This window comes from Saimiri boliviensis, chromosome 4 (genome assembly GCF_048565385.1).
Source record: "Saimiri boliviensis isolate mSaiBol1 chromosome 4, mSaiBol1.pri, whole genome shotgun sequence".
Taxonomy (NCBI): Eukaryota; Metazoa; Chordata; class Mammalia; order Primates; family Cebidae; genus Saimiri; species Saimiri boliviensis.
In genome coordinates this window covers 30496619-30508686 of record NC_133452.1, presented here as the reverse complement: position 1 = coordinate 30508686, position 12068 = coordinate 30496619, and the positions used below count along the sequence as shown (strand labels likewise).

General features: G+C 40.8%; 1 protein-coding gene across 1 annotated transcript in view; it reads right to left on the bottom strand.

Annotated features, from left to right (window-relative positions):
* The window catches only part of TXLNB (taxilin beta), an 87976-nt gene extending 76132 nt beyond the window's left edge, over positions 1-11844 (bottom strand). The window contains exon 1 of the mRNA XM_074397383.1: positions 11690-11844. The gene's annotated coding sequence lies outside the window, so the exon portion shown is untranslated. The remainder of the gene's footprint in view (positions 1-11689) is intronic.
* Positions 11845-12068: the final 224 nt, after the last annotated feature.

Here is a 12068-nt window from a genome sequence, read left to right as displayed (position 1 = left end):
TAGTCAAAGAGTTAATTCCTGTTCGTGGGAATAACCTGACCCTTACTCTGTTTAAGTTGGCTGGGGGCAACCTTATGAGGATTGTGAAGTTAAGTTGAGATTAAACTGTGAGGGCTGCCACCTCTCACAGTGTTTGCAAGATACCTTTCCATTTGGGGTCCTTGCCTAAAAACAACGGTGTAATTTTGTTAAGTGCTACAGTTAGAACTTAGCTGTATGGTGTAGACTGAACGGAAGAGGCTGACCCCTGGGCCTGATTGGAGTTAGCAACGGCCATCATCCCTGGAGTTGTAGGAGATGTGACTATGAACCCCAGAAGATGCTTCTGGCATAAGGATTACTTTAAGCTGATTACTTTGAGAAAGAGCATATGCAGGAGAAGCTCTGAAAACAGAGTATGTAATCCTTTTGTAAGGAAAATTTATATTTTATAAAGGAACTATCCATGTGAGTTGAGGGTGTCTGCATCTCTGTACTAAGGAAAGGATGAATGTAAGTCCTGAGAGACTCATATCAGTGAAGAAGGCACTGACTTCAATCTGCACAACAAATCTTACTTTTGTTTACATTTATGGGTCATATACTTCATGTTGGGCAGGCTGATGTCGAACTCTTGAGTTCAAGTGATCCACCCACCTTAGTGTCCCAAAGTGCTGGGATTATAGGCATGAGCCATCATACCTGGCACATTCTGTTTCAATACCACACAATTGTTAAATCTTAACTGTGTTTGTGTATAAGCACTAAGGTATAATAATTGATTAAATAATGACTTAAATGTCAGTCATGTCATCTGGAGCTGAGGCAAACACACAGCTTTCCCACCTCCAGTGTGGAGCTGGTTAGGCCAGCCTGTATCCTCTCTGCCTGTGCTGCAGAGAGGCAGCATAGGTAACGATGACAAAGTACCATAGGCTGGGTGGCTTGCTTTTCTTCCAGTAACTTGCATCTTGCACACCATTTTTTTTAACTGAAGATGGTATTTAAGCCCAAATTCTAGCCACCTCTTTGAGTTACTCATCCCTGAGCTCCTCCAATGTATATATATATATATACATATATATATATATACACATATACATATATATATACATACATATATATATATATACATATACATATATATATATACATACATACATATATATATACATACATATATATATGTATATATATATGATATATATGTATATATATATATATACACATATATATATCATATATATATATTATATATATATGATGTACGTGTTCATAAACTTCTATTTGTCTTTCTCTTTTAAATCTATCTTTTGTTACATGGGCTTTAGCCAAGAACCTAGGAAGGCAGGAAGAAAAAAAATGTTCCCCTCCCCTCCAGAGTTTAGCTGCTCTTGCATCACAGCAATTTTAGCATGTGTATCAGGTGAGGAGACAAGAAAAGTGTGCCTGGACCAGGAGTTTGGGGCAGAAGAACCAGGTGCAGGAGGTGCTGCTGAACACCTGTGAGAAAGAGCTCTGCGTGATTTCAGAAACAACTGAGGGCAGTTTGCTATTGGGGAGTCTGTGCTGGGAAGGTAAACTGTAATTATCAAATGAGCCGCTGTCTTATTTTTTAGTCACCCTGTGGCAGGCAGCTCCAGTGTTCATTTATAAGATTTTATTTTTTTCACAAAACAGGATTTCAAATTTTGTTATGTAAACCAAGAATAAAAGTCTAAACCCCCCAACCAACTGAATGAACCCTCCTCTCAGCCAAGGGCATTCCAAAGAAAACCTGAAGAACTAAAACTAGTTTAGGTCATAATGGAAAGAGGGGGTCCAGTGGTGCCTCTTTCTACTCTCATCCCTTTGGTATTCAGGTACAACCGACCAGCACTGATATTACACAGCGATCTTAAGCCTGACAAAGGGCCGGGTGTCGTGGCTCACACCTATAATCCCAGCACTTTAGGAGGCCGAGATGAGTGAATCACCTGAGGTCAGGAGTTTGAGACCAGCCTGACCAACATGGAGAAACCCCGTCTCTACTAAAAATACGAAATTACCTGGGCATAGTGGCACTTGCCTGTAATTATAGCTACTTGGAAGGCTGAGGCAGGAGAATCGCTTGAACCCAGGAGGCAGAGGTTGCAGTAAGCCAAGATCACACCTTTGCACTCCAGCCTGGGCAACAAGAGTGAAACACAAACCAAAACAACAACAGCCAAAGACAAAGAAAACTCCTTGTAGCAATAAGATACCAAATTCCAACCTGACCCCAGTTGAGCATCACAAGACAGATAGTAGGCCTTGAAAGAAATCAGAGTATTTTACCCCAAAATATATTGCCTAGACAGATTTTGAAATGGCCCTGCAAAGCTATCTCTTGTGGAGAAAATCTACATTCTGTAGAGAATTCCCTTCCTTTTCCAGGTCTTTTCCTGATGCAGAAGGGATTTAACTTCTGGGACCTTTTAGGGTTTGATAAGAGACATTTACCACATATTCCTCTGAAGCCTATTGCCTGGAAGTTTCATCTGTATAACAAGAACCTGGGCTTCCACAACCCCCCAACCCCGGCTTTGTCTTAACTACAAACATTTCTTTCTGCTGACTTCCATTCTTCAGGCTGAGCTTAATTCTTTCACCCAGTTGCCAGTCAAGAAACCTTTAATGTACCTATGAAACGTAAGTTCCTGCTTTGAGTTGTCCTGCCTTTCTAGATGAAGCCAATGTGTACCTTATGTGCATTGATGACTATCGTCTATCTCCCTACACTCTATAAAACCAAGCTGTAACCCCAAACACCTTGGGCACATGCTCTCAGGACCTCTAGAGACTGTGCCTTGGGCCTTGGCCACTCATATTTGGCTTGGAATAAGTCGTTTCAAATATTCCAGAGTTTGACTCTTTTCCATTGACAGTGATTACTTGTATCTGGAACAATACTAAGTAGTTTTGAAAGCGCCTTTGCAAAATTATAACTGAGGAAATGATGACAGTGAAAGAAATCAGAACTAACCAACTCCATTTTGCTTCTAACCCTTAAGCTGTCCTTGTTCATTCCTGGGCATAGGCCGAACTAACTTTGGGAAGGAAGTCAGTTCATGGTTTAACTCTGAAACAAAATTGGTAGCAGCCCTTCCCTGAAAAGAACCCCTTCTTGCCTGGGGCCCAGTCTGCCTTTGCAGGATTAACAAATCAGCTACAAGATGAGAAATTACAATGTAGAGGTCATGCAGCCTTTGGTTCCAAAAGTCTCCCCAGATTGCTCCCGGGGACCTAAGATCAGTGCTTGAGATATTCTGCAGGCCCTTCACTTGATGGATTAGCTGACACCACCCAGACCGGTAATCTGGCTCAACCACTTCTGCCACTCCACCCAGGAAGAGAAGACAGCAGGAAAGCCTCATTTCGACACCCTGTGATTCCATCTCCAACCTGACCAATCAGCACTCCCCACTTCCCAAGCTCCCACTCGCCAAATTATTTTTTAAAACTCTGATCCCCCAAAGTTCAGGGAGGCTGATTTGAGTAATAATAAAGGTCCAGTCTCCCATACAGGTGGTTCTGCCTGAATTACTCTTTCACAATTGCAATTGTCCTGTCTTGATAAATCGTCTCTGTCTAGGCTGAGGGCAAGGTGAACCCATTGGGCAGTTACCCTTTTTACCTCCACTTGTTACTGACATAAGAGAGAATAAGTTATGAGTAAAAATCATGGATCTCTGCATTCTTTGAATGAAATCTGCATCCATGTAATTATCTGTTAGTCAGACCTCTGGCTGAGAATAGTACTCACATGAATGTTGTAATGAAGAAACAACTATTTGAATACAGATTTCACACAAATAGAATATTTATAATATTCCAGACAAGCTTGAGTTTCAGATTCTCTTTAAGTAGAATATATTATAAAAATTGTGAGAGGCAAGGATGAATATTCAGGCAAGGGAGTTTGAAATTCTTCATGAGAATAAAGTAAATGATAGAAGAAAAATAATGTATACTGAGATGAATAAAATATCTGTGGGCCAACTTTTTAGAAAATCACAATTACTTTCTTATAAGTTTATAAATAAAGTCATTTAATCAAAAGACTTAGAATGGATGTTATTTCAGACACAGAGAACTTACAAAGAGACTCTGGACTCTGAAGTCATGTTATAAGCCAAAAAGAAACAGAATTTAAAGTAATACAGATTTCAATAAGTAAAAACTGGGAAAACTAAATTATATAATATAGTGATAATAGTAAAATTTCACTAAGTTTAAATAATAAATGAAAAAAATGACAGAGAGAAAAGTATTTGGTGAGAATATACAGACAAGAAGGCCAAAATCTTGTTAGGAAATTTCCACTTCGATCTGTGATGCAGTACGTTACACTGGTCTAACTCTTCTCCTCTGACAAGGGACAAAGATTCTTTGCTTGACTAAGCTTTAGTGAGGGTTCGGAACCTTCTCTTAGACCCACCTGCTCACTTTTTTATAAAACCCAGCTTTAGCAAAGAACACTATTAAGTCATTTTACCAAGAACCCCCTACCTTTAATATCTGATCACCCTTGATATGTGATCAGGTTTCTTATCTTCTCCCCTCCCACCCCAGGTAAGGTTTGATCAACCTGGCCTGTCTTCAGCAAGAATCCTGTTGGAATTCTTTAGTCAGAATTCCCTTACCCCTGATGTTTTTTGCTAGTAATTTTCTTTTTTTAATCACAGACCCCTCACCCTGTTCCTTAGCTATAAATTCCCGCTTGCCCAGGCTGTCTTTGGAATTGACCCCAATCTTTCATATCATAAGACTCCATTGCAGTGGTCCCTAAACGTATGCTGCTGATCCTGAGTAAAGTCTTCCTTACTGTGCTTTAACAAGTATCACTGAACAATCTTTTCTTTAACACAAGAATAACAAAAAAGTCAGTAAAATGTATTCTTAAAAAACAGCCCTTGGAGACATCTGAAAACATCTAAGACTATTGCAATAAATGGTGTACAAATTCTGGAGTCAAGGGACATGCATTGAGGTAAACCTCACATTCTTTGTGTTGTCCTTTCAAGCCATTTTTCAATATGTAAGTGGCCCAGGTGAGATGAAAAGCAGAAGGAAAGGCTTAAAATAGTTAAGGCTCACAAGGCTAGGGAGGCAAACGTTGGAGTTTAATACTAGCCAGGTACTTGAGGAGCCAAGACTGGAGAAAAGGGAATTGCAGAAAAGTGGGTTTGATATTCTGCAACTCTTTTTCCCTCAGGGAATCTGATTATTCCTGAGCTTCCAGTGTGAGAATATAAGCAATAAAGCAGAAAGTGGAAGCTAAGAGGCTAAGAAACCAAGCAGAACTTGAGATAGTTTCACAGTGTTTGAGAGAGACAAAAATTGGATTCAGACATTTCCAAGGACCTCTTATATTTTAATTAGTTAAGTCAGTGATCGGATCATCTAGCTTCTCTGTCTTTTAGAGGAAAAAAAATAATCTCTAAAAGAAGATATTATCCAGTGATCTTATAACTCATGATACACAATGATTGGCATTAAGTAAAAAATTACCAGACATCCTGGGAAATAGGAAAAATAAATGGGACTAAAGCAGAAACAATAGATGACCTATATATTAGAGTTATAAGACAGAGGCTTTTAAACAGTAATAATAGATTTAAGGAAATAGATGTATAAATATAAAATTTTGCCAGATAACTGGAATCTATAAAAATGATCCAATGAAAGTTACAGTTGAGAAATACAAATAATCAACATCACAATCTCATCAGATGACTGAGTCAAAAGGATCACTTGCGGCCAGGAGTTTGAGACCAGCCTGGGCAACATTGTGCGACCCCATCTCTACAAAAAATTTAAAAAAAGAAAAAAAGATGTCATCTGATGAGTTAAACGGCACATTAGACAGTAAAAGAGAGGACATGGAACTGCTAAATAGGAAATTAAAAAGATGAAAACTATAAGAGAAGAAGAGATATATGAAAAATGGTGAGAATTCTTCCATATGTGTAATTAGTTCCCCAAAAGAAGAGAAAGAGAGATAAGCAACAATTGAAGGGATACTGGCTGAGAAACTTCTAAAATTGACACAAGATATCAAGTCAAACATTCAAGAATCTCTATAAAACCCAAGCACATGTAGACACACCTTAGTAAAATTGCTTAACACAAAAGACAAAGAGAAAATGTTAAAAGTATCCAGAGAACAAAGCACATTATTTCCACGTGGAAATAAAGTGATGAAAGTTAAATGACAGTGCTCTGATATTTTTAGCATACCAACCAACTTAGAATTCTATAAGCCATGCAAACATCTGAAGGCAAAGATTTTTTTTCAGACAAACAAAATATGAGTGATTTGTTGCCAATAGATCCATATTAAAATTGATGTGCCAATCTCTACAAATATTAGTTTATATAAGTGAATAAACTAAAATGATGAATTCACAAATGGTAGCCTTTTTTTCTAGTTTAAGAAAGTAGAGATTTGGTCAGGATATTACATTGTCTTCCTTATTTTTCTTTTTTTAATTTTCAGATGGAGTCTCACTCTGTTGCCCAGGCTGGAGTGCAATGGTGCGATCTCAGCTCACTGCAACCTCTACCTGCTGGGCTCAGCAATTCTCTTACTTCAGCCTCCTGAGTAGCTGGGACTACAAGTGTGTGCCACCACGCCTGGCTAAGTTTTTATATTTTTAGTAGAGATGGGGTTTCACCACGCTGGCCGGGTTCATCTGGAAATCCTGACCCCTTGATCTGCCCATCTTGGCCTCCCAAAGTGATTACAGGCATGAGCCACCATTCCCAGCCAATGTTTTCCTTCCTTTAAAATTTTTTTTTTTCTTTTGAAGAAATATGGGTTTTGCCATGTTGCTCAGGCTGGTCTCAAACTCCTGGGGTCAAGCAATCTGTCTGCTCTGACCTCCTCAAGTTCTGGGATTATAGGTGTGAGCCACCACACTCAGCCTTCCTTTTTTTTTTTTGAGACAGGGTTTCATTCTGTCACTCAGGTTGGAGTGCAGTGGTGTGATCACAGCTCCTTTGTTAAAGGAGTACCATGAGGCTAGGTGTGGTGGCTTACACCTGTTAACCCCAGCACTTTGGGAGGCTGAGCTGGGAGGATCACTTGAGTTCAGGAGTCTGAGACCAGTCTGGGCAACATAGGGAGACCCTATCTCTATAAAAACATTAAAAATTAGCTGGGCATGATGGCACGTTCCTGTGGTCCCAGATATTTGCAAGGCTTAGGCAGGAGGATCACTTGAACCTGGGAGGTCAAGGCTACAGTGAACCATGACCATGCCATTGCACTCCAGCCTGGGTGACAGAGTAAGACCCTGTCTCTAAAAAAATAAATAAGTAAAAGGAGCAACAGGAGAACAAATAAATCCTTTTAAATGAATATCTCACATGAATTAATAAATGACAAGTCCATTTACAGTATTTAACAGTTACAACACGAAATGAGACATTTAGAAAGGCTTAACAATACACAGCATACTGAAGTGAGTAAAAAGTAAAAAAAAAACTTATTAAAAAGGGCCGGGCGCAGTGGCTCACGCCGGTAATCCCAGCACTTTGGGAGGCCCAGGTGGGTGGATAACAAGGTCAGGAGTTCGAGACCAGCCTAGCCAAAATAGTGAAAGCTCATCTCTACAAAAAATACAAAAAATTAGCTTGGCATGGTGGTGGGTGCCTGTAATCCCAGCTGCTTGGGAGGCTGAGGAAGGAGAATTACTTTAACCCGGGAGGTAGAGGTTGCAGTGAGCTGAGATCGTGCCATTGCACTCTAGCCCGGCAACAGTGTGAGACTGTCTCAAAAAGAAAAAAAATTATTAAAATACATTTCTACTACTTTATAAATATTTGACTTATGGCCATATACATATATATGTGTGTATATATATATTTATGTATGTGTATATATATATATATATATATATAACTGAAATATCTTATAATTAGTAGTGGTTATTGAATATGTACTCTATGTCTTTTGTTTTAAATTAGAATTTGTTAAAATTATTAAAGTCTAATGTGGCATTAAATTATTAACTCTTTAAAATAAATGTAAGTGCCTCATTTCTAACTTCTTTCTCTTTCCCTTAAATAGAAGTTACTTAAGGAACTTTTAAGTAGTGACTAAGCCCATATGTTTTCTAAAACTTTGTATAACACATAGGTCCTAATACATCAATTTGGGAGTAGACAGTTACACTATATTCTTATTAATATTATCAGTGTTGAGCACTAACCTATTCTTCCTTTGGGTTTCTGTTTGCAGATAATTTCTGGAAGCCACAAGGAATATTTACACAATTAGTGAGACAATCGCCTTCCTTGCTAGCCAGTTGTGAGCTGCTAGTTTCAGTCCTGGAGGAACACAACTGTTGCCAGTGAACTCAAGTTTCCTTCACTAAAATACTACCATCACCAAAAATCCAAATTCAGGGGACTGGGTTGGAGATGAGACACTAGAAATCAAATGGGTTCCTTTTTATTTTGATTATTGTTTACTGAACTCTTACAACTCCACTTTGAGGGCATTTTCTGTGGGCAGAAAATTTTCTAAGCATATAGTCTTATTTTTTCACCAACCTAGAGGTGAGCAGTGTGATTGTTTCCATTTTCAAAAAAAAAAAAAATCTGTGGCAGAGACAAGTTATGAACTTGCTCAAGGCTTACATATGCTATGCACTGGTAGAGACATGATTCTCACTCGACAAGGTAACTTCAGAGTCTGTGTCTCTCCTCTCATACTACGTAGGCACAGGTCACTGGGTAATACTTCTAAGAAATCTCTTCTACCCTTTCCCACTTTCTCCTTCTTCCTACCTGAAGCAGATGTATTTGTTAGCGCCTCTAAGGCAGCTGTGAAGATGAACGCCATGGGTTTGGGAAAGCAGAGCAGAGAAGTACAAGGAACCTTGATCCCTGTTAATGTCATGCACCTGCTTGCTAGGCCTGAAATACCTCCAGACTTCCACGTTCTTTCAGACACTATTATTTGGATTTTCTACCTTATCCAGTGGATTGAATCCTAACTGATAAATAGCCTGTCAGTGCAGGAGTGTCCCAGGGTTCCGTCACTGGACCTTGCTATCGTCTGAATGTTGGTGTCCCCTACAAAATCTGGGTGTTGTAATTCTAACCCCCAAGATGATGGAATTAGGAGTTGGGGTTTTTTGGAGGTGAATGGGTCAAGAAGGTGGAGCCTTCATGAATGGGATTAGTGGCCTTATAAAAGAGGCCCCAGAGAGTGGCCTTGTGCCTTCTATCATGTGAAGATAAAGTGAGAAGTCACCATCTGTGAATCAGAAAATGGACCCTCACCAGATACTGAATCTGCTGATGCCTTGATCTTGGGTTTCCCAGCCTCCAGAAGTATGAGAAGCACATTTAAAATATTTAAAAATATTTAAAACATTTAAAATATTTAAAACATTTAAAATTGTCTTTAAAATACCCAGTCTATGGTAATTTGTTATAGCAGCCCAAATGGGCTATGACAGATCCCTCCTTTTTTTTTTTTAATCTAAGGAGACTTCATTTATAGAGACTTCTGAAGACTTTAACGTTACGCCTTTAGCCCAGACTACTCTCTTTACCTACAGATTCATTAACTTTTTACTTTACGTTTTTTAGAGAGGCAGAGTTTTACCATGTTGCCCACGCTGGAGTGTAGTAGCTATTCACAGGCATCATCATAGCACATTAAACCTTGAACTCCAGCCGGGCGCGGTGGCTCAAGCCTGTAATCCCAGCACTTTGGGAGGCCAAGGCGGGTGGATAACGAGGTCAAGAGATCGAGACCATCCTGGTCAACATGGTGAAACCCCGTCTCTACTAAAAATACAAAAAAATTAGCTGGGCGTGGTAGCGCGTGCCTGTAATCCCAGCTACTCAGGAGGCTGAGGCAGGAGAATTGCCTGAACCCAGGAGGCGGAGGTTGCAGTGAGCCGAGATCGCGCCACTGCACTCCAGCCTGGGTAACAAGAGTGAAATTCCGTCTCAAAAACAAACAAAAAAAAAACCCCTCGAACTCCTGGCCTCCAGCAATCCTCCCACCTCAGCCTTCCGGAGTTGCGGCTGCATGCGCAGCACGTGCCTGGCTTCCACAGCCTACTGACGTCTCTGCTTCAGCATTACCACTGTTGTTTTGCACCGCTGTAAGCAGAATACCACAGACTGGTTAACTTATCAAGAACAGGAATTTATTTCACACTGTTCTGGGGACTGAGAAGACCAAGATCAAGGCCTTGGCGTCTGATGACGGCCTCCCTGCTGCATCCTCACATGGCGGAAGGTAGAAAGGCAGCTGTTGCGGGGACAAGTACTGTGTCCCCACATTGGTAGAAGAGAGCGAACCCACTGCTGTCAGATCTTTTCATAGTGACGTTAATCCGTTATTAATCCATTCATAAAAGCAGAGCCTTCATGAACGGAACACCTCGCATTAGCCCCCACCTTCCCTCCAGAGAAACTCCTCCTCCAGTCTTCCCCACAGTGGAAAATGGCAACTCCATCCTTTAGTTACTCAGATCGAAAATCTGGAGCCATGCCGGACTCCTCTCTTTTCTGTCGCGCATCTGATCCAACGCAAAAGTTTCACCAGCCCCATCCTCAATACAGGGCAGGGTTCAACCCCCTCTCATCCAAGTTATCTTAGTAACCACTGCTTTCCTGGCCAGGCCCCTAAAATATCGGCCCCTCCCCAGCCCAGTTTTATGGCCCCATTGTTCATTCTTTCTCTTTAGAAAAAAAACACACTGCATATTTTCTGTACATTTTATTTATTTGCTTTGTTTATTCTATGCCTCCTCCTCTCGCCTGTATGCTACAGGGGAGCAGGCATTTTCGGTAGGTTTTCCCCGCTGCTGAACCCCCCATAAACAGTTGATAATTGAATAGTGGCTTCCCCAGGACGGAAGCCCAAGAGGCTATCACTTTTTAAACTGTCCATTTCCCTAAATCCCTTTATCTCTTCTGGATCTGTCCTCATTGTAAAATGAGAAACTAGCATTTCTGTGAACCACTGGGAATAATTTTAATTGTTATTTCAGCAAGAAGCTTCATTTTGGATCAGCGACTATGATTATCCTTCCTTAAAGACATAGGAACTCATTTTCTTGGTGTTGACATTTCTGCTCCACACAAGAAGAAGGGATGGGGGTCAGTGTGTGGTTAGGGCTCTTTTATTTGCAAGAAACATCTAGAGATGTATTATAGTGACCCCAAGAAAAAGAATTTGCTTAGTTGTTTTTTTGTTTTTTGGGTTTTTGTTGTCGTTTTTTTTTTTTTTGAGACGGAGTTTCACTGTCTCCCAGGCTGGAGTGCAATGGCATGATCTCGGCTCACTGCAACCTCTGCCTCCCGGGTTCAAGCGATTCTCCTGCCTCAATCTCCTGAGTAGCTGGGACTACAGGAGCCCGCCACCATGCCCGTCTAATTTTTTGTATTTTTAGTAGAGACGGGGTTTCACCATGTTGACCAGGGCTGGTCTCGAACTCCTGACCTCAAGTGATCCGCCCACCTCGGCCTCCCAAAGTGCTGGGATTAAAGACGTGAGCCACCGCATCTGGCCTCCTTTAGTTTTTTTACTTACTTATATAATAATAAAGAAACACGTGGACCTGGGCTGGGGAAAAGTAGGAAAGTCACCAAGAATCACAAGGCACATGGTTTGTCTCTACACATCTGCTCCATTGTCTTCCCTAGGCTTACTTACCAACTTCCGCTGCTTACTCATAGTTTCTGTTTCCTCTTCGTTTTTCCGGGGCCCTCGTCTACCTCCGGGCTTCCGTTGGCATCAGCTTTCTTTGCCCCACATCTGATGGCTCAGCCTGTTTATCAAAATTAGGCAGCTCTGGTTCCAACAGGGGACAGTCCACAGATTGCTCCAGTCAGTGATCACTGTGGTCAGTGTTTGGAAAGGGTCCCATAAAGCAAAAGACGCCTCCAGAAGCTTGGAGCAGGGAAGGTAGATGAGAGTCACGCCCCTCCTCCCTTGTCATCACCATAGAAACGGGTTCCTGTTTATTCAGATGACTGTCTGTTTAAATGTTTCAACTCCACTTTGACTTTGAAAAGTGTTCCGGGATACTGAC